Here is a 24,743-nt window from a genome sequence, read left to right as displayed (position 1 = left end):
AAAAGTACAAAAAGGAACGTGTGCATTTGTTTGGTAAGCAGGGATGCTGTGTGTTTGAACGCCTGCGCTCTGGACATCGTGAAACTCGCCATATTGTCGTTTCCGATTTCCTCACAAGGTTGCTACAGCGCCTGTGATTGGTTCGAAAGACTGTCATTACAGAATTTGATAGTATTGCTCAATACTAAAACGAGTAACGCAACTGGAAGAAGGTTAGAACTCTAGAGTGAAAAACTTCATGCGCGTTTAGTGCTGCATTAGAAGAAATTGCACCACAATGTTCTTATTGTTACGTGACAATTTGAAGAGTTTAAGATCAACCTCACAATCTGTGAAGTTCATGTGAATATTCAAAATAATTAAGTAGATTCTGTACCCGTATTCTCGCATGCTCGGGGCAGTGCTGTACATAGGCTTTAGTACCAGTGCTCTGAAAAGGCTTGCCATGTGTGTCTGTTGGTTCGTCATGTCAATGGGAGCACCGTGCCCATCCAATGTGTCGTCTCGTGTCCATCTTGTTTCCTGCAAAAATCACTACAGGCAACTTTGGCACTAGTGTCAACGGAAGCTTCGCGCATGGTAATTCAGACAGCTAGAGAATGATGGCGTTGCCTAAACTTCGTTCTTACGATTTAGCACTTTTTTTTTCAACAACAATTAGAGTTAAAGGTCCAACATTGCAGCAGTATTGCTGTCAGATGATTATGGACGATTCCTTCGAAATACAATGATCTCAGGCACCCAAGTTTCCTCTAAGAAACTTTACGATTGTGTCCACGTGGTTTTTAACAGCGGAGCTGTTTAAGCCGGCCGTTATTCCGTTAGTCATCCACAAGAAATCTGGGCCGATCCTGGCGGTAGTGCAGAAAGAGTCCAAGCGGAATGGCATATACCCCTGTGAACAAGCAAATCTGAGCCTGGCTAAGCTAGCTAAGGATGGTTGGGACTACGTAAGCTTAGACAGTTATCGATAGCCAATCGATAATCGATCAATAATCAATAAATTCCGGCAAATGCTGGGGATGACTTGGTAGCGCTTAGACTAGCCCAAATACGTACCCAATACCTTGCAATAGCCAATCGATAGCTAATGGATAATCGATAAATAAGCAATAAATTCCGGAAAGTGCTGGGGATGACTTGGTAGTGCTTAGCCTAGCCCAAAAGCCAGGACTAGCTAGGTGCCTATCAGCTCCACTGTCTCTTTAGCATTGCGCCTCCAGTGCATGGTACGCTAGCTTTTTTTCCCCTATACCTCACCTTGACAAGGTCTCCGTTACTTAGGCCGTCAGCTTTAATGGCAACGGTCTGCTGTGCATCCACCTCAACTAATCGTGTGCGGTCATGGTTGAGTTGAAGTAACAGATTCAACGTTTAGTGGGGGAAGTAGGAGGCAGGAACACCGCTACCCGAAGCGATACCTTTTGCGAAAACTGTACGACAATTTTTATGCTTTATGTGCGCCATGATTACACTGTCACGAACATTTGTGTTGCGGCGACAATACAGGTTTCGCAATACCAAAATACCAAGACAACGTCAATGTTTGGAATTGCGGTGACAAAACTTTTCTGTGTGAGAGAACTGGTAGAGAGACAAGACTCAAACCGCTGTGTCTTGCAATACTCAGCATTTTCCATTTTTATTACTTGATTGCATCGCTCAATGCCACGCCACCATTAAAGCCGGGGTTGTCCTCGCGATGCGAAGGAATGGAAGAAGGGTTGGCAGAAAAAAATGTATGCAAGACTTCAGCTCAGGTCTCACTGCAGTAAACGTTTTGCTTTATGACATCTGGGATATCCTGTTAGGGTAGGAAATGTCATACTTCATTACTCTCGGGTGCTAATTTCTACTTAGTCATCGCAAATTGCAGCACTGCAATAATTTAGTGTGCATTTTGGTTTAATGTGTGACAAAACCGTGTTAGTCCTAAAGTTCGCATCCCATTTGTTGTATATAGGTACAGTTACAACTGGGTTCTTACTAAGCGACACACGGCAAATGCAGCGACGTGATATAATGATGACTAAAGTTTAATAGCGAATCATACAGATTAAGACGTCGTTGAAAAACGAGCTGGTGTTTATTTTAGTGAACCCGAAAGCACTGAATGTTTTTAATAATAAACCAACAGACTAGAGCATGCGCAATAAGTGGATGAGCTATAGTACTCCTGATCGGCGGCCTATCAAGCATTAACGACCTTGATGCGTTGTGATTGAAGCAGATGCTGTGGCGATTCTGAGCGTAATCAGGGATACATTTCTCCTCCTTGTAGGAACTCGCTGCTCGCTGTGTGGTTTTGGATGTCACAGTTTCGACATCGTATTCGACGTCATGAACTGCGTGAGTAAGGTTCACGCAGTAATTATATTTTCGCTAATGTAGATCTCAAATTGTAGAAAGTGTTCTAGTGAAATTATACACAGCACGGCTTCAATTGGCCGTAATATTTCCAGGGTTCTTATGACGCTCGTGTGCTTTATTTCGTACTCCATAATGTCACCACAACCGACTAGCCCACCAAGAAATTTCGAAGTTCAAGTTCTTGTCTCAACGCGGCGCCACCGACGGCAGTGGCGTAACGTGAGATTTTAGAGATATTTGCACGCTTTTAGGCGTGTCTTGTGCACAGGAAGAATCGCCACGCCTTCTCGCTGGTCCTCGAATGCAGTGAAATGATTAACATTACGAGGACTATAACCTCGTACTATTATTTTTGGCTGTAAGACGTGAAACGAAGGAAATCGTCCTCCTCTTCAAGTTAATACTTTGGTTGTCACGATCATAGTTTGCTACAAAAATATACCTAAAAATGTCACAGGCCTGCGCGGCACACGCAGCACAGTCACAGCCTAGGCTGGTGGAGCGGCTCAAGAGTAGATCCAATTTCGGCACCACGCACACCAGGGTCTTCGCGACAAAGTCCCTTCGTCTCGTTTTGACGAGAATCGATCTGAACTGTCCGCCCGGCGTCGACGGCGAGCTGCGGCTTGTAAGGCTCTCTGCACAGCAGTCTGCTGAACACGATGATGCCTGGTTGTAGCCGCGCACGTATCTCTACGATTCGCTTCTTCAGCAGCGGTTCGTACCTTGCGAGGAGACGCCATAACGTGTACCGAAGAAGTATCCAGAATACGTGGCGCACATCTGACATCGTAATCGCGTTTATTGCGCGCCTCGTCTGAATCGCATCTCGTCGTCTGCGCCTGCGCACGCTGCTTTAACTAGATGGCGCCATCATATCAGCGGAGGCTGGGGATCGCGTTTTTTATTTTTTTTTTTATTGCGCGCCGCATCTGAATTGCATATCGTTGTCTGCGCCTGCACACGCGGCGTTTGCAGGTGCCTTACCTAGATGGCGCCACCATACTAGCGGAGGCTCGGGTCGTCGGCGCCTGTGCCTGGTGGGAACCGGGCACTTTTTTCGAATTTCCGGCGATAGCGGTTACGGTCCCCTACAGAGGCGGCGGAAGTGGTGGTGGCGGCGGTAGACACCATCGCGAACCGAAACGGCTATTGGAATGAGCCCATAATAGCTGACGCTGTAAAAAATCGCTGGTGCTATTGTATGATAAAGCTTTAAGCATGGCGGCTCAATCAGCATGAGAACGGTGGTTGTTAGAGATTTGTCTTGCATTGTTTAGCGTCCGTCTAACGGGAGTGCTAAAAATCAAAGCGCACCAAGTTCATTTAATGCAGAAAATGCATTGATAACATGTACGGCCGAGCAATCCACCCGGCTGTTGACAGGAGCAGAAATAAACTATCCAACTATTACTGTGCAGAGCACGTAGCCATTTGAAGGTTTGACTGTCTGCGTAGACGGTGCGTCGGCGGAGGCTGACTTAGTGCATCTGCTGGGGGGATCAGTGGTGTGTGGCACCGTCATGTGCTGCTTGCCGCTCAAGCAGCGGTCATCGCTGCTTGAGTGGGAATCACTGAGCTATCCGGTCAGTACGAACCGATTCTAAAAGCTATGTAGTTATGGATGTGTGAGCTCAAAGAGTGCGGGAAAAATAACCCAGACCTGAGAGTTGAAGAAGCCGATGGACAGCCAGTTGGGCCTCACATGTAAAAATATATACATTGCAGAATGTGGGTAATATTTAGGTCTGATGTTGGCATCACAGGGAACCTTTAGTTTACTTTAATACAACTAGAAAAGGTGTTCGTTTTGCTGGTATATTTTGCGCCCATTTGAATCCGACTAGGGTTGTGCGAATATTTTAAACTTGTAGATTATACAACCAAACACGGTCCTATTCGATTCGGTCCCTCAATCAAATGTTCTGTATCCAAAAATTTGAATATTTTAGTAGTTCCAGATTGTGTCGATCACGTCGGTCACTGTGCACAAGAAATGGAAGTAAAACAATGATAACTGTCATTCAATCAACATTGCACATAAGGTACTAGATCACGACGCGTCCCTGAGAAAGTCACAATTTTCCGTCAAAATCGCAATAAATCGCAATAAAATTGTGATTACACGGGACGCTAGCCAGCGGGTGGTCTCTGTACTACGAATCATCCAGCACATGCGTCCTTTAATCGGATCAAATCTGAATGTTTTATTGCCACATAGCTTTTTAGAACAGTGGCACAATCTACGTAGACCTTTCGAACTTGACAGTTAACTGTTATTTTTCTTCGCTTTATCACCTCCAGAGACAACATTCATTTCTGATGTGGTCGCGAAGGTGAGACAGGACAATTTAGTGTGTACATTTCGGTTTCATATGTGACAAAACCGTGTTAGTCCTCAAGTTCGCATCCCATGTGTTGTATAGGTACAGTTACGACTGAGTTCTTACTAAGCGAAACATGGCAAATACCTTCATATAATATGGCATGGCCGCGTGTACTTCGAAGACCTCCAATTTGAAAAAAAAATGTGCTTTTAACACAGCTTGCTTTGTAATGTACAGTGTAATGACAAACTTGTGCAGTATTCGCAAACTACTCTAAAGGTATTCGACATCTCATACAATTTGACTACCAATTTTCGATTCGTATTTGATTTGGTCTAAAAAAACACTACTATTTGCAGACTCCGACATCAAATTGTAAACCTTTCTATGAAAATACTTCTGCTCTCGACAGGGTCTACTACCGACTCCGAGAGCAGTCGCCAGCCGCCCACTACTGTGGGCCAAGACACAGCGCCTTCGTACCGTCCTGTCTGTGGCCGTATCGCGTTTTAGAGACACGGTAAGAAACGTCTGGCACTCAGCTTTGGAATGCATGCAACACTGTGTGCGCTGGCACGCTATAAGGAATTACCGCAAAAAACTTTAGGAAGCTTTAGCTCGCAATTTTCCGTTTTAATTACATTTGAAAGACAAATTAATTGACGATACCACTCGCTGGACCTATTGCAATGATATTTGGTGCACTTGAGAAAAGTTGAGAAACTATACTGACGTTAGGAAGCGAGACATTATCGTGGATTACCAAGATCTGGCGAGTTTCGAAAACATCGAAGGACGAAATTTACAAATGCGTGACTTTAAGCCGAAAACAACTTTCTCATTCTGTAAATTACATCTGTTAGAGCATTTATAGGGGTCAAATTTGGCATCTGAGAATTCCGAGGTAACGTGAAGTTAATAAATTCTTTAGGCGAGTTTTGAAAAGGGCCTACTCAAAATTGTACTATTAAATCATTTATCGGCTATTTATTTAGCCGTGGTGTATACAACATCAAGGATGCCCACTTTATGAGGAGGCCAGATTAAGTGCAGTCCACAAAATTGTAATGTATTGTTACTTGTTGCCGAGTTTGAGTTTGCAAACTAAGTGGGGAAACTTCTTTTACCTACTTTCCTGCGTTTGGTGTGGCTGCCTAGCGGCTGGGTGCAGTTCGGTCGGTCTCTCCTTCGGCGGATATCATTGGAGACACACATACAATGGTTACATGTGGGTTCTCACGACATGGCTCATGTGAACCATATGCTGATCACATGCGTACAGCTCTCTACTGCTCTTCAAAAAAAGACTTTCTACATAAAACTGAAAACAATGACAGCTCAATGGCACCTCCAAAACACACCGACCTGTTAATGGTATGGCGAATTTATATTTAGCGGATTCTTTATTGTACTTTATTTTGTTCGATTGAACCCATGTATTCCCCATTGGGTTCTTGGCCACTGCTCCATAATGGACATACCCCACTATGAACGAGTCTTACATAAAATATGAAAGTATAATGTAGGCTCTCAGATATATCTAAAGAACACTAAACTGTTCATAGCGTTGTCCATTATTTTAGTAGGAATTCTTCAAATTACATTACTTTCTTAGATTTAACCATTTGGTAAGAGCCACTGGGAGTTTACCCGCTCATGGCCAATCCTCCCGAATCGATGTGCGTCCCGCTGTGACACGAGTGACAGTATCCCTAAATATTGTGTGATACGTGTCATGCGTTTCATTGCATTCACGTGTCATCCCCAAACTGCATGTATCGTCGTTAGCTGTAAAACATTTATTTAACACGCTTAGATTCCAACATGTGTTAGATCGCAATATATTTTATATTTCGCAATTTGCAGCAAATTTCGTAAAAAAGATAGCAGTCGAAATAACTATGTGTGTCCAAGAGTCACTAGATTTTTTTTAATCTAACCAACCGCATTCAATTCGGAGCAGTAGATGCCGAAAAAACGATGTCGCCACTCCGAAGTATTTTGCAGATATATCGAGTGCCTGAGCTAAAGCTTCCTGGTAATTGGATGGTGCACCATCGGGGATTGCACGGTAGCGCGTTGTAACCATGACGTTATAGTAAAAGCCGCGCTTGCAGCGTGATCCTCCGCTAGAAAGGGCCGTTATTACTTCACTAGTCATGTATGCAGTGTGAATGCATTGTTATTCTGCGGCAAATGCAATGGTATTCACGAGGTTTATTGCGTGGTTGCTGCGAATGTATTCACACTCAAAAGCTTAAATGAAACTTTGCATTTTGGGCAGTGGGGACTGAGCTAGTGAACGGCAAGCACTGTTTATTCTAAAATACGAACAGTAGCACTCATTTATTCGGTGTGAGTCTTATTCGTTGGTTCAAGGATGATGACGGGAACGTTTTCTGAACTGGAGCTAACTGTTCTATAGTAACGTGTCTATCAGGTATCAGTCAGCGAGCAATTTAAGTCTGTCCTTAGCCGGCAGAAAGGGCTGTTAGTCCGTGACAAATGAAAAGGGCACTTCCAATGCCTTCGTGTTCACGAGGCTCCCAACAAGGTCAATGTTCCGTGATTATCGCCTGGCTCAGGCGAGTGCCGTACTTCATTGTGTGTACCAAGTTGTGGCATTCACGTTCCGTGCTTGCATTGCAGGGCGGTCTACTGTGGCATCCATTTTAACGGATCGAGCCTGTTTCCGAAGTACAACTGTGGAGGCCAATTACGATGGTGAGAAATCTGCGGAAACGTTTGTTTTTCTTAAGTTTATCACGTGACGCCAAGCGACTGTTAGAACTTAAAACTAGGCGCCATATATAGATAAAGTAACAACAGAAACATCAAAAATACGACAGAAATGTAGGGATTTCATTGCCAAGCACAGGTGCTGTTTCGAGATTCTAAGCGTGCACTGAGATATATTTAAATTGATCAAATTGTTGAAATTACCATCTAATTGGCTCTGATTCACTGAGAGGACCTGCTACAGCATCTCTTATTTGCTCGAAAGGCCTGCATTAAAGAATTTGATAGTAAGGCGTACTTCTGAGACGGTAGGAATAACACAAATGGGGGAAATGCTACGCGTTTACTGTCGCATGGAAGAGCTTACCAGTAGGTTGATAAAGTCAAAGCGAGCGCCGTGCGTGTCCAATGTGCCTTGTGTCCATCTCGTTTCCGGCTAAAATCACTAGAGGCAACTTCGGCACTACTGTCTGTGGGAGCATTCTTGCATTCTTGCATTCTTGCAATTTTGCATTGAGTTCGTGTTCAACAAAACATTGTGTTAAAGGTACAATTTTCAAAAATGTGCATGTGCGCAACGTCTTATTGCCGTCATATCAATATATAGGATTCCTCCCAAATTTAGACCGATAATGGCGGGCAAAGCGAAGTAGAGAGTCTCGGTAGCGTTCCAAGCCACGAGCACGATGGCCAGACAAATCCAGAAAATTGCCATTATTCTCCCGTTATCTACATACATGTTTAACTATGTTTACGGATTATATATATATATATATATATATATATATATATATATATATATATATATATATATATATGAAATTACAACCAACTCGCCCACCATTCAATTTTGGCGGTTAGAAGTTGAAATTCCCGGCCAAAACGTGAAGTTGTTGCAAGCTTTAGGCGGATTTTAAAAGGACCTACTAATTAGCGGTGTATTTATTTAGCAGTGGTGTATACAACGTCCAGGATGTCCAGTTTAGAGGGAGGCCATATTAGGTGGCGTCCACAGAATTGTCATATCGTTACTTACTGCGGAGATAGAGTTGCTTGAGCTTTTTAAGCGATTCTTGATATATAAGTCGCCTTGGCAAGTGCTCTTACGCTTACGCCCTCTGCTTTAATCGCAGCGGTCTACTGTGGCATCCACCTTCAGGGACTGGGTGTGACCACGGTTCTATTGAAGTAACCGATTCGACATTGAGCAACAAGAGCTCGTAGCAATGATCACTGCGGAGCCGACCATAGGTGAGCTATCATTTATGAGAACCCGTTGATGAATACTGTTGGTAAAAACTGCTCGTAAACTTGTTTTGATCGCCAAGTGACACTAATGGGCATAGGTTGTTTGGAGAAGCTTTCCAGTTAAAAAAGATCGTGGAACACCTGCGATAGCATGCTGGGCATCAGTTACAATCAGGGCGTCGAACCGAGCCCGAACCGGAATTTGCCATATGCCGTTAGTCCGTGAGAAGTCAGAAAGGGATTTTCAATGCCTTCGTGTTCACGAGCCTCGCAGCAAGACAATGAGCCTGCACCGCAAAAAGCTTTCACGGTTACCGGTTCGGAAAGAATCGGTTCAAACATATAGGGTGCAAACGAGTGAACAATAGATGAGGCATATTTCAAAGAGAATTACTTTTTCAGACGACAAACCCTGCGCGCAAACCGTTAAAAAACTGCCTGGTTATGTGCGAGAATAGGAACAGACGATACGTCATACGTATCGTCTGGTAATCATGCGGCCACCTAGGCAGAGACGCCTGCATTTGTGGATTCGATCACGCTAGTTGCGTTCCTGCGCCCAATCGTTGTTTCAGGGTCACCGCAGAATCACCGTTTCTGTAGAAGATCCCAATTCGACCTGTTATAGGCCAGTTTGCTACTATTACTAGAAAAACTGTAAAACACACACGCTAGGGCGCACGGAGAGCAAGAAAGGCGGTTCGTTGCATGACTTCTTGTAACAACACTGCGGGCACAGCAGCCATTGTAACTTCATATAATATTGCCGCGATTGCCGACTCACTCACATTCGCACGTTTTCACTCGCACATACAGCATACGGACGGTGACGATTTTATCGCCCTTTGACTTTATACGGAACCTCACAGTGACGGCGACGACGACGGTGACGCCGACGGCAGAAATCTGCCTGGAGTGTTCGTTTAATCGCTCTCGCGATAAAAAGTCACAACAACGTCGGAAGCCCAAATATCAGACAAATGCACCTACTAACCACCATTTCCATGGTAGGTGAAACGTCACAGCACCAGAGTTCGCTTTAGGTATTTTAGTGCAAAAAACTATGGTCAAGACATGGTTTATCATCGTTGAGTCGCGCTATGAAATAACCTCATAGAGAGCACTTTCACACATCCCACAGCGTTTGAAAACTGCGGGTGCATGTCCGCCAGCGATTCAACCGTGTGCGACAATCGTAGAAGGACCGCGATCCCTACTATTACAGGGGCGGTATACTGTAAGAGTCTACCGGCTGAGGAGATCGAGCTTTTTTTTTTCTAGAATGGTCTCAGTTCTTAGTCTTTAATGCCGTGCTTACTGGCATGGAGATGCCCAATGCCAGCATTTTTGTTAATGCCTCTATAGCATTTTGTGCAGGACAGCTTCATCGGTCGTCGCGCACGCGCTTCGGTGGCTGTGAAAGAGTGGCTCAAAAGGCTTTCGGTGAGGGGTGAATTATGCTTTTCCTTTTCACTAATACCCTTGCGCAGTGCACGTTAAAGAACCCCAGGTGGTCAAAATTATTCCGGAGCCCTCCACTACGGCGTGCCTCATAATCAGAACTTGTACACATTTTATAGCATGAAAACTTTTCTACGTATCAATGAACTACTGTAAGTGCACGCGTGAAAATGTGATGACAATATTGATGCAATGAAAAGAACAGCAATATTACGCATTATCACCCTTGTACGGTTTTTCATTAGCTTGGAAAGTAAGCTTAAAGTACACGGCACTACCTTAATATTGTCGACGAGGAATCAAGCGTTTGTGTTGCGCCTATTTTGTTTCGTGCAAATTTACAATTGTTTCAGAACAATTGCAAAAACCTAACTATCATGTTTATACGGCTCTGTACCTCAACAATGAAAATAATTAATCGACGATTACAATACTCCCTAATGCGAAATTTGAGCGCAGCTGTGCACGCGTTTTCGTTTCGCGATATATCGGCTGGCGCGGACAATGTGTCACGTGCGGCACGTTCCAAACAGAGCGATGTGTGGCGCGACTGCCTCGCTGATCGGGATATCGCGAGAGGCGGCACGTGGGCGCGATTCACGGCATCCGCCGCAGACAGACCTCCGCTCATGCAGCGCTTTGTTTCCATACAATCGACGCGCGCTACTCTGGCGCCATCCCGCAGCCGTCGTCGCTGCAACGGCTATCTTGCGCGGCACTACGCTTTTCTTTTCACGCTTTCTCCTCAGCTTTCGGTCTTAGTTCCTCTGCACCCACCTCACAACCTCACACGCTTTCGTCCTGGCGCTCTGTTCACTCTCGCCGTCTTTCATCGACCACTGCGCACCACGTTCGTTCGCATATTTTCCCTCCGCTCGCTCTCTCGGTTACGAGGTACGACGCCGACGCTCGCCGTAGGAACGGGCGCCTAAGAGCTGCGCTCTAAATCGATACGAGTTCTTTTTGCTAATAAACTTCCGCAATAATAAGCTGCCAGCGTAAAAATGTCACCGCTCAGCTGTACCTAATATAACACTCAAAGTTGGCAAAATGATGCTTTGTACAGCAGTCTTATATTAGAGTAATATTTGTCTAGGATATTTCCACAACGATTGTAAACGTTGTACCAGTTTCACGTAGGCTACAAAATTAAGCAAATTTACGCCCTTCAGAGGTTCTAAGCGATGTAGTTGGAAAACTACTTGTTTTTTGCAGCAGTACGAATACGAGAATATCGTGCTTCGATGTCTTGAAGCCTTACCGATTTGAGACAATATTTCTAAAATATTTCATGCCTCAATTCAATGTACTGCTTCCTGGATTCACTGTAGTTTTGCTTTCGCTCTGAGTGCAACAAGTTTAATTCAAATCGCTAAAGCGGTTGTCTCATCAATGCATTTCCTTCTGCATTTACACGTGTTTGAACAAAGAAACCGGATTCTGCTCGTGATTGAAGTGTCCTCTAAAATGTTGTCTGTTTTCCCCGCAGTGACGCCTACTGCTACATTCACGTCTGCTGATTCCTCATAGTCAAGGTTGCGTCGAAGTAGCCGAGTCAATGCTGAGCAAAGGAGCCCACAGCTGTTGAGGCCAACTTTTCCGGTGAGAGCGGTGTGGCAACGTTTTGTAACAGTCACATGGCAAACGTAAGCGCGTGCCATCAGTTATAGTAACTTTTCAGTTGACATCGCTGACTTAAAATGTCCTAAATTGTTAGACATTGGCCCCAAAATTTTCACTTTCGAATAGCGATGCCGCGACGACGAAACCACTCATTTCACCAGATGCTAGAATTGACAGGAGTGGTCGTCACGGCGAGATTATCACTTCTGCTTTGACGACAAGGCCTGAAGGGCCGCATTCATTAGCAAGAATTTTTTGTCTTTTGCTGCATAAATTACACGTATAAGCCAGATGGTTAAATAATTTCCTTGGCTGCAAAAGAATCCTGTTTGTATTATGAAAAGCTGGATCGGCTGTAGCATGCTTTTGCCGATACGCGGTTATATTTCCCCGGTCAAAGACGCTGCCGATGGTCGCTGCCTCTGTTAAATGCTGCCTGAGCTCAGCTTTCTCTGAACCTCTGAAATACTCACTTGCACGTACAATGCTCGTATATGCCTGGAACGTGAGTTACGATTCCTATGACTTAATCGGAGAGGGTACTCAGTGTCCTTTTTTATATATACAGGGTGTTTTTTTTTTTAGCTGGACGAAATGTTTAAGAATTGCCTGTGGCAGATAGCACAATTGTAATCCTTGATCTTAAATACTCGATGAGGCAGCCATTACATCCACGAGAAATCCAAATGCCTATTTGAATAAGTAGCCTAATTAAGCTAATTAACATTTTTAATTAATTATATTACCGCACATATTTTGGTCTACGAATTATAGCCGGTTAGTTCGCAAGGCGTATCACTTGGAACGAATTCTCAGGACTGAACCAGTTTCGAGATGTTAATTTTCAAAGTGTACAACGAAATGCATTGGCGTTTGTTATGTTTTTGGAGAAAACGCCGTTTCATGCATTGAAGCACAGAAGTAACTGGAACACCATTGCGTTTCGTCGGACACCTTGAAAATTAAAATCTTGAAACTGGCTGAGTACACAAAATTCGTTCGTAGTGCATATACCTTGGAAACTCACTAGCTACAGTTTGTAGATTAAAATATGTGCCATAAAATAATTCATTAGAAAATATTTAGCGTAATGGTATTCGTATTCAATTAGGCATTTAGATTTATCGTGGAAGTAATGGCCTCCTCATCGAGTACTTTAGATAAAGCATTCGAATTGTGCTACCTGCCACAGGCAATTTTAAAAATTTGGTGCAGCTGAAATTAAACACCCTGTATATATGAATCAGTACCTCTGTTGCAAAGGAAACTCTATATGAATTTCTCGGAAAGAAAAGTATCGAAGTTGAAGTAAAATTTGTCGTGATCCGGAGATCGAAGCCCGGACCAACGCCTTCACGGGGTGGATGCTTTACCATCTGAGCTAACCGGGACGTCAGCTGATCGCAAAGCGATGGCGAATAATTCAACACTCGAAGCACAGGGACACTGAAAATGACAAATTTCTTCTTTGTGAACCCGCAAAATGAAGAACTGTTCATGAAACAATCTTATCATCCACCCAACTGTAGTACGAAGCAACCAAAGAAACCCAATAAGTGTCTCCATTGCAAAGTTTTTGCGACGTTTCTTTCATTTTGAGATATCCGTATTGGTTTCCCAAGTAATTTCGTGCCACAGTTTGGTGGATGACATTTTTTTTTTCTTTCGAGGAGCCTTTCTTCTCATTGCGGGCTTCTGTAGAACTAATTTGTCGTAATCTTTCAGATATTGTTGCTATGTTTATTTTTAATAATTTAGCAGTACCCTAGTTTCACACTTACGGTGCGGTGTTCTACGTACTGCCCAGATATCCCTGTTGTGCCCCTGCCAATATAATTCTCAATATACTGGGTAGGAACCGCTCACCTCAACGTTGCCTTGTGTGTGCAGACCGCGTCGACGGAGGCGGCATTCGTGCATCCGCTTTGGCGATCAGTCACGTGCAACGCCATCATGTGTCGGCGAACTGCAGAGTCATGGCTTCTGGCACCAGGTATGCGTTTCATGTAGCATGTTGGTTACCTTGCGACGGTCATTTTTTTGCACTGTTCTCGACAGGGCGAGACAATATTCTTACGTGCAGACAGTGTACGCAATAACCTTAGGTCTTCCAGCACAATTCCGCAAACTGGCAAAAAATAGTGTGGATCCCACGCACTGTGGAAATCTATGCAAGCGAAGCTTTGTGTGCTGTTTGCTTTTATTGGCGATAACTATTGCTCTGCTTGTCGCTTCTAGTCATGGTGCTCACCGCGCTCCTCGTCTTCCATTGCCGCTACGCGCTGTTCCGCTTCTCGCTTTAGGCAGTTGTGCTCAGCACGCTCGTCGTCTACCATTGCCGCTACGCGTTATCGTTCCGCTTGGCGCTTCTGGTCGTAGTGCTCACGCCGCTCGTCGTCTTTCATGGCCGCCACGCGGCATCGCCTTGCCTCACGTCTTCGAGCCCAGCATACATTCGCGGTACGCACCATGTTTCGCCCTGTGTGCCTAAGAGGCTCCTGCTCCGCGTGACGCTTATTTCGGGCCTGGGTGTCCTAGACGCTGAGTGCACGCTTTGGAGCCATTCTGCTGGCGCGTGTTCACGTGCTCCTTCTGCACACGTGACCAGTACGCTGTTGAGACGCCAGCTCCAAGCGCTCTTGCTATTCGGGAAATATGGACGATTTTAATGTTTACACTATCACAGCCCAGCACGCAAGCTCCACAGCCCAGCACCTGCATTTTTGTCGCAAAGGAAAGCAAGCACAGCACGAGCACAAAGTGCGATACGTTGCCGTGGCGGTGCCGGCCGGGATGCGCGGAGGCGAGCGCCATCCAGTGGTGCTTCAAGAAACTCAGCGGCGCGCGCAAAACAGATCACTAGGACTTTTGACAGAGGCAAAGCCTGACCTCCTTACAGAGCTTTGCTCTCATGTGTCCATGTGCCTTCATGTGCTTCATGTGTCGGTTGCACGGATGGACATCATCCGCGTACAGGCCCACTGCAGAATGGGCCCACTGCAGAACGAACGTTGCTCCAATTGATCTCCAAGTACCTTGCGTCCTTGCGCCACCTGACCACATCATTAACCTGCAAATAATAAATAGATTGCCTCGTAGTCTCATAGCACAATGATCCGCAGCATGAGAAAAAGCAGTATATCAACGCGGCTGTGTCAGTAACCAGCACCGAAATAATTTCTCTTGTGGCATAAGCCACACATGGTCGCACGGTCATGCGTGTTCATTCACTGCCACAAGCGGCTGACTGCATGCTTTCTATATCTCCTAGCCGGGTGCATACAGGCTGTCGCTGCGGAAAGCACCATTATGACATTGCTACAAGCATAGTCCGTTTTCTTTTTCACGATGCGCGTGGGTGCCCCGACTAAGACGACGAACTTCTCCTAGGTCTCGACCTGTAGGCTAAACTGGCCAGCGCTGCAGTTGTCTTTAAATATACCTTGTAAATAGTGTTCGGTGTTTAATCCCTGGTTCGCTTAACACTGTGCACTTGCAGAATGAAATGTTAGTGGTCTCGATGCGCTCAACTAAAGCGCGTTACGGATGGTCCGTTCAATATCTGTTAAAGGAAACATCTGAGCGAAGTTTATTAATTGAAGCCATCCAAACACTAGCACAGCTTTGGAGATAGGCGACCTTAAAATAATTAAGTAGGTCTAATGACAACCATAGGGTTACCCGCTCTATGTGGACCGATTCAAAACTCGATGAAATTATGGGTGTGCGACCGCGAAGCGTCGTGCATGGAAAAAAGGAAGGCAGTACTTGAATAATCGAGAATGGGCAGCAGACTGCTTCACGTGCACAAAAGTATACATACCGGAATGCGCGTAATAGGCTTTCAGAAGTGAGATTTACAGGATAGTGAACGTTATCAGGAACAATACGTCAGTCTTTTGGTGCGTTGAGCCAGAATCGATAAACCCCGGTGTTTTTTTTCATATTTATTTTAAACAAGCTCGCATATCATTACGGGAAGGAGCGCATTCCTTCATGCGTTTTCCTTCGTGTTCATTTTTGCAGTGCAAGAAAATTGCAACAAGATAATGACAAGGCGTCCTTGTGATGCCATTATACTGACACATGTTATACAATGCCGGCTCAACGGCAATACATACGACAAGCGCGACAATGCAAATAGAACCAGATTTCCGTGCAATCTTTTGCAACAAACCTTGCTGAATCCTGTACACAGGCCTCACACCTCAACGAGCTCAACGTTACTGTGTTTCTGCGCTGTCGGTGCGCTAGTGAAAGCGGACCGTGGTTCATCCTCTGTGTCATTCTGTAGCGTGCTTCTGCCGATACGCGGTCATATTTCCCCGGTCAAAGAACGCTGCCGATTGTCGCTGCATCCCTGATGACGCAGGTTATTAGTTTATACTATATTGAGCACACAGGCAAAATGAATCTTTCAGGTCGTGTATTCTCGCCATAGAGGGAGTGTGCCTTTACTGGTGGTCCTGTTATAGATGTGGCCTTTGCGCCCCGCGAAACATTTTAAATAGATTCGACATGTTAATGTTAATGTTCGGTTAATGTTCAGAAAAATGCGCATTATTAGCGAGGCATTCGAAAGAAATTCTATATTTGATTCGATTCGCTTTTGCCCCCTTCGGTTTGTATTCGATTCGGGCTCAAGAAATCTCGGCAGAAACAATCTCGGCATGGCCTTGAAGTCAATGTGGTTATCAGTGAAGAAAGGTGGCATCCCACCGTTTTTACCGCTTCCCGAACGCGTCATGTATATAAAGGCGTACGCGTACACCAGCCGGGCTCCTCGATCGTGCTTTCATCTGTACACGCTGCGTTATCTATCGATGTCAATTACATTAAGTTTGCGCGCTTTACATGTACGTTTTACGTGTACTTTACAGAATTCGTTATAATTTTTACTGTTGAGTTGGAGTTGTAAATTTGATGTACTTGAGTTCTCTTCCAATTTTGCAACTTTCAAGAATTGAAAAAAAAAAAACAGAATATCGATGACGTATGTAATAAACCAGCAGAGTCACCAGATTATAACTTTTTCTAAGGTTAATAACCTCATTACGTTGCAGGAAGTGGTTGCCGAGAAAATAAGTTTACAAGGCTATAAATTCGTGGGGCCGCAACATTTATATGGGGACGGATTACCAGCGAAGCAGTGAGGCTGCATACATGGGATGTATACAATATTAAATCCTTTTTTTATGCACCTGGTTTCAATCACAGCCCGGTCTACTACGGCATCCATTTTAACTGATCGTACCTGTTCTAAAGTTGCAACCGCGGACGCCAATACCGGCTTTGATAACTTGGTGGAAATTGTTTGCTCTTTATCATATAAATGATAAATATATAAATTCACAGCTCCTTGTAACAACACTGGGATCACTGCTGCCATTGTAAACGTAACATATATTGCATGGCCGCGGGTGCTTCGAAGACACCAGAGTTTGCGAAAAACGCTGTTTCTAACACAGCTTGCTTTATATTCTACAGTGTAATGACGAGCTTTCCAATGTTGTGAATACCAGGATGGGTAAATTGTAATAATGTTGAGAAGGCTATACAATATTCGCAAGCTTGTCGAAAGGTATTCGATATCCTATTCAATTTGTTTTTAGCACTATTAAATTCGTATTCGATTTGATCTCAAACGCTACTTTTCGCACACCCCTGTATTCGGTTGTAACCTTCCTTTAAAAACATTTCCGCTTTTTACAGGCTACCTGCCCCCACCTACTTGGAGAGCCTACGGTAGCCCACTACTTTGGGCCAAGACACATTGCCTTCGTACCTTCCTGTTTGCGGCCGTATCGCCTTTTATGGACACGGTAAGAACCGTCTGGCACTCTTCTTCAGAATACACGCAACGGTGTGTGTATTCGAACACTTTGCGCAATAACCACGAAAACCTTATGTGGAAGCTATTATCGAATGAGCCTGAACCGAAAAACAAATACATAACGGTTACCGGTTGGGAACAGAACGGTTCAAACATATAGGGTACAAATGGGTGCACATTAAAGGAGTGATATTTCAAAAAACACGCAGTTTCGCCCGTAGGGCACAGCACCGAATGCGATAGCAAACTAGTGGACAGCTAACTGCACCTTTTAGGGCAATTGCAGTGGACAAATTTGACATCTGGATGCAGAGCTAACGTGAAGTTGTTACAATCTTTAGGCGGGTGCATCATACGAAATTGTAATATTGTTACTTATTGCCGATTGAAGAGTTTCCAAACTTAGTGCTTGAGCTTTTCAGGCGAAACTTATTTTTTCGCATCCTTTCCTGTGACGTGGCTCGCGTTAACCATGTATGCTGATACGTACATACAGCCTCTGTACTATTCTTCAAAAAAAAGAGACTTCCCACATAAAACCGGAGCTTATACTGTCGGCCCACTGGCACCTCAAAAGCACAGATCTGTTAATGGTAAGCGGATTCTTTGACACACTTCTCACTGGGTTCTTGTCCACTGCTCCACAAGGGCTATATCCCACTATGAACGAGTCCTGCGTAAAATATGCGAGTAAAATGTCGGCTCACGATTATGCCTAAAGCACACCTAACTAGGGAATTCTCAATTATTTTACAGAATTCCTCTAATTACTTTACCTTCTTCGATATAGCCATCGGTATGTGTCACTGGGAGTGTGCCTACTGTGACACGAGCTACAAAAAACCTAAATTGCTTGATACGTGTCGCACGTTTTACCGCAAAGAAACTGCATGCATAGCTGTAAAATATAAAACGTATAATTAACCACCTAAGCTCCTATACGCATAGATTCCAACGTGTGGGTTACATCTGCGCATATTGTATTGCGATAGCAATTATGGACATTCCAAGCGCATCTCTGTCGTCGCCACCGCCGTCGGCGTGGTGTTCCGTATAAAGTCCAAGGGCGATAAAGCCGGCGCCGCGCGCCGTATGAAAGCGCGTGAGGCGAACCGACGATCGCGGCTCAGTCTGGCGCACGCAAGAGAGGAAACTCGCCGTCTTCCGTCGTGCAGAAGGCCGTTAGGGGGGGTTCTTCGAGAGTAACGGCGCAGTTCGCGACCGCGCGCATGGGGAACTGACGATTGCGCCTCAGCTCGGGCGCATAGGGAAGGATGCGGCGCGGGAGTGATATGAGGCAGCGGGCTAATATCCAGCACCAACTGCGTACTTTGTGCGCTCGCGCGCGGTCTCGCGCGCCTTATCGTGAAAACGGTCTGCAGGCGGCTCAGTACCTTCCGCGTGCGGTGTTCTCGTCGCTCAGTATGTGTAAAAGCTATAGACAGCAGGAATGTCACTACGCTCGCCGCACATCCACGCTTGCTCACGCCAGCGTTTTCACAGCGAGTGTGCGCGGTCGTCGAGTGTGATCTATTCATGTTTGCCTGTGCGCGCTGACATCATATGCTTGTTAATTTAGCATAAACGAATATTTCCAAATTTACACGACATATAATACTATCCTTACTTCGTATAGCTCTCCATTACTTGCTCTTTTTCTATTTGACAATTTGCAACAACGTTCGTAAAACGATAACAGTAGAATTATTATATCTGCGTGCAAGGGTCACTAAATTAATTTTTTTCTTTGAAGTGTAACCAACCTCATTCAATTCCAAGCAGTAGTTGGCGAAAATAGTCGCAGTTTCGTCCGAAAGTGGAAGCATTGATTGCGATAGCAAACTAGTGGACGGCTAACTTGTCGTGTCTGTGTCGTGAACCTCGTTGCATTCGTTGCGGGGCGACGGTTTTCAGTGCAATGAGGACATTGTGTTTGTGGAGTGCAAGTGTTATTTCTATTCTCGAATGGACAGCCTCACTCGGTTTTCCCTCGCGATTCTTATCGGTTGGTTAAGGGATGACTTGCGGGAACGTCTTCCAAACTGCAGATGTCTGTCCTAATAATTTTTTAGGGCAATTGCAGCGGACAAATTTACATCTGAATGCAGAGCTAACATGAAGTTACAATAACCATGAAAACTTTAAGAGGAAGCTTTGGCTCAGGGCCAAGTCTAATTCCCCAATTGAAATAAAGACTTACAAAATAATTAATGAGACAATCGCTGGACCTATAGCAATGATATATCGTGCATTTTAGACACGATGTTTAAATCCAGTGAAGTTAAGAAGCGAAATTTCAGTTATATGTTGAATCTTTTTGCAGAAATTATAAAGATTTGGTGAGTTTCGAAAATGTTCATTACGAAGTTTACAAATCCGTAACTCTACAACAAAAAGAGATGTCTCGGTCTGCAAACTGCATCTGTTAGAGCGTTTACAGCGCAAAAATCGGACTTCTGAATTCAGAGCTAACGTGAAGTTGTTTCAACCTTTAGGCGTGTTTTGAAAAGGACCTGGTTACAAATTATTGGCATATTTATTTAGCAGTGGTTTACACAACACGAACTATTTTCACTCTAGGAGGAGGGCAGGTTAGGTGCACTCCACAAAGTTCAAATATTGCTGAGCTAGTGCTTATTGCCGAGCTAGTGCAAACTTTGTGCTTCTGTTTTTTAGGCGAAACTTCTCTGCGTTTGGCGTGGCTGCCTGGCTGTTTGAGAGAAACACTACTGCGTTCTTTCACCTTTTTCACCGTCTTAGTTGTGTGCACATATGTTGTAGAAAATGTCCAAATATCCGCCTAATTTGCCCCTGGCGTGTAACTTCTCGACATCTTCTACGAGTCGCTCAACTTAACGCTGCCTTTACGGTGCAGGCACTGCATTGGCGGAAACGGAAACTGCGATCTGTCACGTGCGCCGACGTCATGTGCTCGTCAGCGGAGCGGTCATAGCTGCCTCCTCCCTGTTACCAGTGGTATGTATGGTATGGCACGTCGTTTCTTACCTTGCTACATTCACTTTTCAGTATAATCGAACGTGTGCGATAGTATATTTACGTGCCGAGAGTGTATACACTAAGGCTAGGGCTTTGAACAATATGTTACCGGCAATAAATCTGGCTTCAGTTTGAGGCTCGGCGTACAAGTACACAGTTGTCCACGGTCAGTACAGATTGATTCGAACCGCCATTAATTGATGAATGTCACGGCGAAGCATTCGCGAATAAAAGAAAAGGTAGACAGTACTCGGTGTTGAAACGAAAATGGACAGCGAGATTGCGTCACGTCTAAAAAGTATACATTGCATAATGTATGGAGATGAAATCTGATACTGGAAACACAGTGCACTTTTACAAGAATCATTCACGATCCTTTTGCTTCCCTGCAGCCAGAAACAAGCAAACTACGCCTTTTGTTCTCGATTCGATTGTACGGAGTCTGTGTCGTGAACCTCATTGCATTCTTCGCGGGGCGAGGGTATTCAGTGGAACGAGGACAGTGTGTTTGTGAAGTGAAAGTGTTATTTCTATTCTCCAATGGAGCGCCTCACTCGGTTTTCCCTCGCGATTCTTATCGGTTGGTTAAGGGATATGACTTGCGGGAACGTCTTACAAACTGCAGATGTCTGTCCTAATTTTTTTCCATCAGGGATCCGAGTCAACGAGCCCTTGACAAGTCTGTCATTAGCCGGCAGAAAGTACCATTAGTCCACGACAGTTCAGACGAGTAGACGAGGCTCACGATTCAAGGTCAATGAACCGTGATTATCGTGCAGCACAGGCGAGTACCGTATTTTAATTGCTGCTCGAGCGCTGAAGCATTCACGTTTTGTGTTTCAGTCACAGCACGGTTTACTATGGCATCCATTTTAACGGATCAACCCCGTTCTAAAGTTGCAGCCGTAGATGCCAGTACCGGCGTTGAGAGCTCGGTTGAAACGCGTTTCCACTTCATATAAATCGCATTCCACACAGAACGAACGTTATCAATTTTAACTGGGCGCACGCACTTGGGCGTACGTGTCGAGGTAAAGTAACTGAAACATAAAAAAATCAAACAAGTACAATGCTTTCTTATGGAATATTAGAACTTTCCAGTCAAATGAGCGACAAGCATTTACTATTGCATAATAGCGCGCACGATTGATATTATCATTTAAACAATGTGGCGGCACATTGTACTGCGAAATTGTTCGCTTCTGAGGAGCTGAATGTTTAATTTTGTTACCGACATCGTCTTCTCTTTACCTCAGCGTTCCTCGCTCAATGCACACTCTTGTCCCATCATGCTCACTCGACTTCTTTGTCGCCGTGATCGGCTGCCTGTTAGTTATGCTGACTTTCTCATCTCTTTGTAGCTGGTTTATTCGATTTTCTCGTGTCGACTTCATCACTTATTCCTGGTTGTTCTGCTGGTCTCTCCGGCCACGTACCCATTGCTACATGCCTATGCATAGTACCATAATGCCATACCATACCATACCATATGCCTAATACCATAATCACCTTAACACTATTAAGTTTGCTTTTATAATTATCTTCAGAGGTAAAACTTGTATACACATTTTATAGCATGAAGTTTTATACGCAATAATGAATTACTGTACTTACGCGCGTGAAGATTTGGGGACAGCATTTAGGTAATAAAGAGAAGAGCAATATTACGCATTGCCTTCATTGTGCGGTTTTCCGTTAACTTGGAAGGCCAAAAGGTACAATGACATTATCTTAGAACCGTCGAAGGGGAACTAAGGGTTTCTTTTGCGTCTGCTTGAACCTGTGTGTAGGAGGCATGCGTTCGCTTTAGTAGGAGCATCTCGACAAAAATGTTTTCGCTCGGGTTGGTGGTTCTACCTCGGCTTTGTCACCATGGCAAATTTCAATATTTTCATGCGTGTGAGTGTATTACTACTTTGTTTTCAGAAAAATTCCTAGAAAACCTATTATGTTTACTGCTCGATAATTTGGCAATTAGAAAACCTAACATTCAAACAAAATAGCGTATTGCACACGGCTCTAAATATAGGAGTAATTTTTAGGCGGGATTTTCGCAAAACAACGGTAAACGTTGTCCCAGTTACAACAAATTTGCCCACTTTAGATGCTTTAAGCAATGCAGTTTAGAGAACTACGATATTTGCGTTCATTGCAACGTTCCGAAATTTCAAACTTCGTGCTTCTATTTCTTTTGAAACTTAACGATGTCAGGCAATTTTTCTAAAATATTCCGCGGCTCAATTAAAAAAATTTAGTAAAAAAATTTCAGCAAAGTCTTCACACTTCTACATACGCAGATATGGGGCATAGTGCATCACTGCCTTACCACCCTCGAAGAGAAGGTCAGCCCGAAGAAATGCACCAACACTCGCCAGCTGGCCGCCCGCTGGGGATACGTCAAACTCGAGCAAGATGCGTTACGCTGCCTCATAAATGCCACCTCTTAAAGGTAAATGAAACCTCTGAAAGCAGTCAACCTCTGAAAGGTTGACTGCTTTCACCGCAGTGACTCCTACTGCCACGTTCACGCTGATTGCTCATAGTCGTGGTTGCATCGAAGGAGCCGAGTCGACACTGAGCAAGAGAGACCACAGCTGTTGAGGTCAACATGATTGGTGGAAACTGTGTGAGAAACAATTTTTAACCGTGAGATGGCAAAAGTAAGCACGTGCGACCATTTCTGATTACTTTTCACTTGAAATTGCTATCTTAAAATGTCGTAAATTTCCAGAAGTTGGTCCCAATATTTCCCGTATTGAATAGCGATGACGCACGACAAAAACCATTCGTCTCGGCAGGATGCTACAGTTGACAGGAATGGTCATTTCCAGATAATCGCTTCTGCTATGACCGCAGGGCGTGGAAGGCCGCATTCTTTATGCTAACTAACTTCCTCGGCGGCAGAGAATTCAGTTAGTAATGTGAAAAGCTAGGTTGCTTAATTACGTAGTGCAATTTGTGTGTGTGTGTGTGCGTGAAGCAGTAGCACTGTTTGTGTTCCTGTGTTCTTTTATGTTCTTGCACACTGTAGTTGCTAAGTTATCTATACGATGCTGCACCAACTATCCAATCTTTGCTCTAGTCATCCTTTCATGATACTGTGGTGTCAATGCTGGGCAACATGCCACTCATCTCAACGTTGGCGTCTTTACTGCGTCGACGGGGGTGAACATCCGCTCTTGCAATCAGCCGCGTGCGACGCCGTTACATGCTCGTCAGCGAAACAATCTTCGCTGCGGTCCTGTGGTAAGCCTCAATTGCGTATATATGTGACCTTCAACTTTGGGCACAACGGGAACATTTCAGTCGCTTCCTGTGTTGCCTAATGTTCTGCTACACTTCTATTAATTGCGCAATTAACTGTACTACGCTGCTCTATGTACCAAATCGTCAAAACTTGCCGCTGGTCCTTGTGGCACGAAACTCCACTCACTACTGTGAGCAAGCAGCTCACTTCAACGTTGCAATGTTTGCGTAAACGATGAGTAAGTCGAGGCAAGCTTCGTCGGACCGCTACGGCTACCCCTCGCGTGCGAAGCTGTCCCACCCTCGTCACAGAGCAACGCCTTCACGGGGTGGTTACTCTACCATCTGAGCAAACTGGGAGGTCGCCCGATCGGAAACCGATGGCGAAATTGTAATACACATTCGGAAGCGCGGGGACACTGTAAATGACAAATTTGTTCTGTAGAAACCCGCAAAGTGAACAATGGTTCCTGAAACAGAAACTTATCATCCACCCAACTATAGCACGAAGCCACAAAGAAAACACAATAAGGGTTTCAAGCTGCAAAGGAAAGTTAATACGCCCTGGGTTGCCCACGGGTTTCCCACGGGTTGGAGCCTCTAAAGAAGGGCGGAATTATTTTAAGGCGTCCTTTGTGAGAAATTCGTATTGGAACTTCCAAGTATTTTCGTGCTACAGCTCCGGTGCGTGACATTTTTTTTCTTTTCAAGACATTTTCTCTGCCTTGTCCGCTTCTATAGAATTGATTTACCATAATCTTTCAGATAATGTTGCTGTGTTCTCTCATCTAATTTAGCATCACCCTAGTTTTAAACTTACTACGATGTTGTACATAGCTGCCCTGGTATCCCTACAATGCCGCTGCCAATAAACATCTCAATACCGAGTTGCAACGTTG

At 44.6% G+C, this 24,743-nt stretch overlaps 1 protein-coding gene across 2 annotated transcripts in view; it reads left to right on the top strand.

Moving 5' to 3' along the window:
* LOC119453331 (uncharacterized) overlaps nt 1-24,743 on the top strand; it is a 68,760-nt gene that overhangs the window by 12,160 nt on the left and 31,857 nt on the right. The window lies entirely within an intron of this gene.

The sequence above is a fragment of the Dermacentor silvarum genome, chromosome 5 (genome assembly GCF_013339745.2).
Source record: "Dermacentor silvarum isolate Dsil-2018 chromosome 5, BIME_Dsil_1.4, whole genome shotgun sequence".
Taxonomy (NCBI): domain Eukaryota; kingdom Metazoa; phylum Arthropoda; class Arachnida; order Ixodida; family Ixodidae; genus Dermacentor; species Dermacentor silvarum.
The sequence above is the reverse complement of the archived record's forward strand: the minus strand, read 5'-3'. Positions and strand labels throughout refer to the sequence as shown.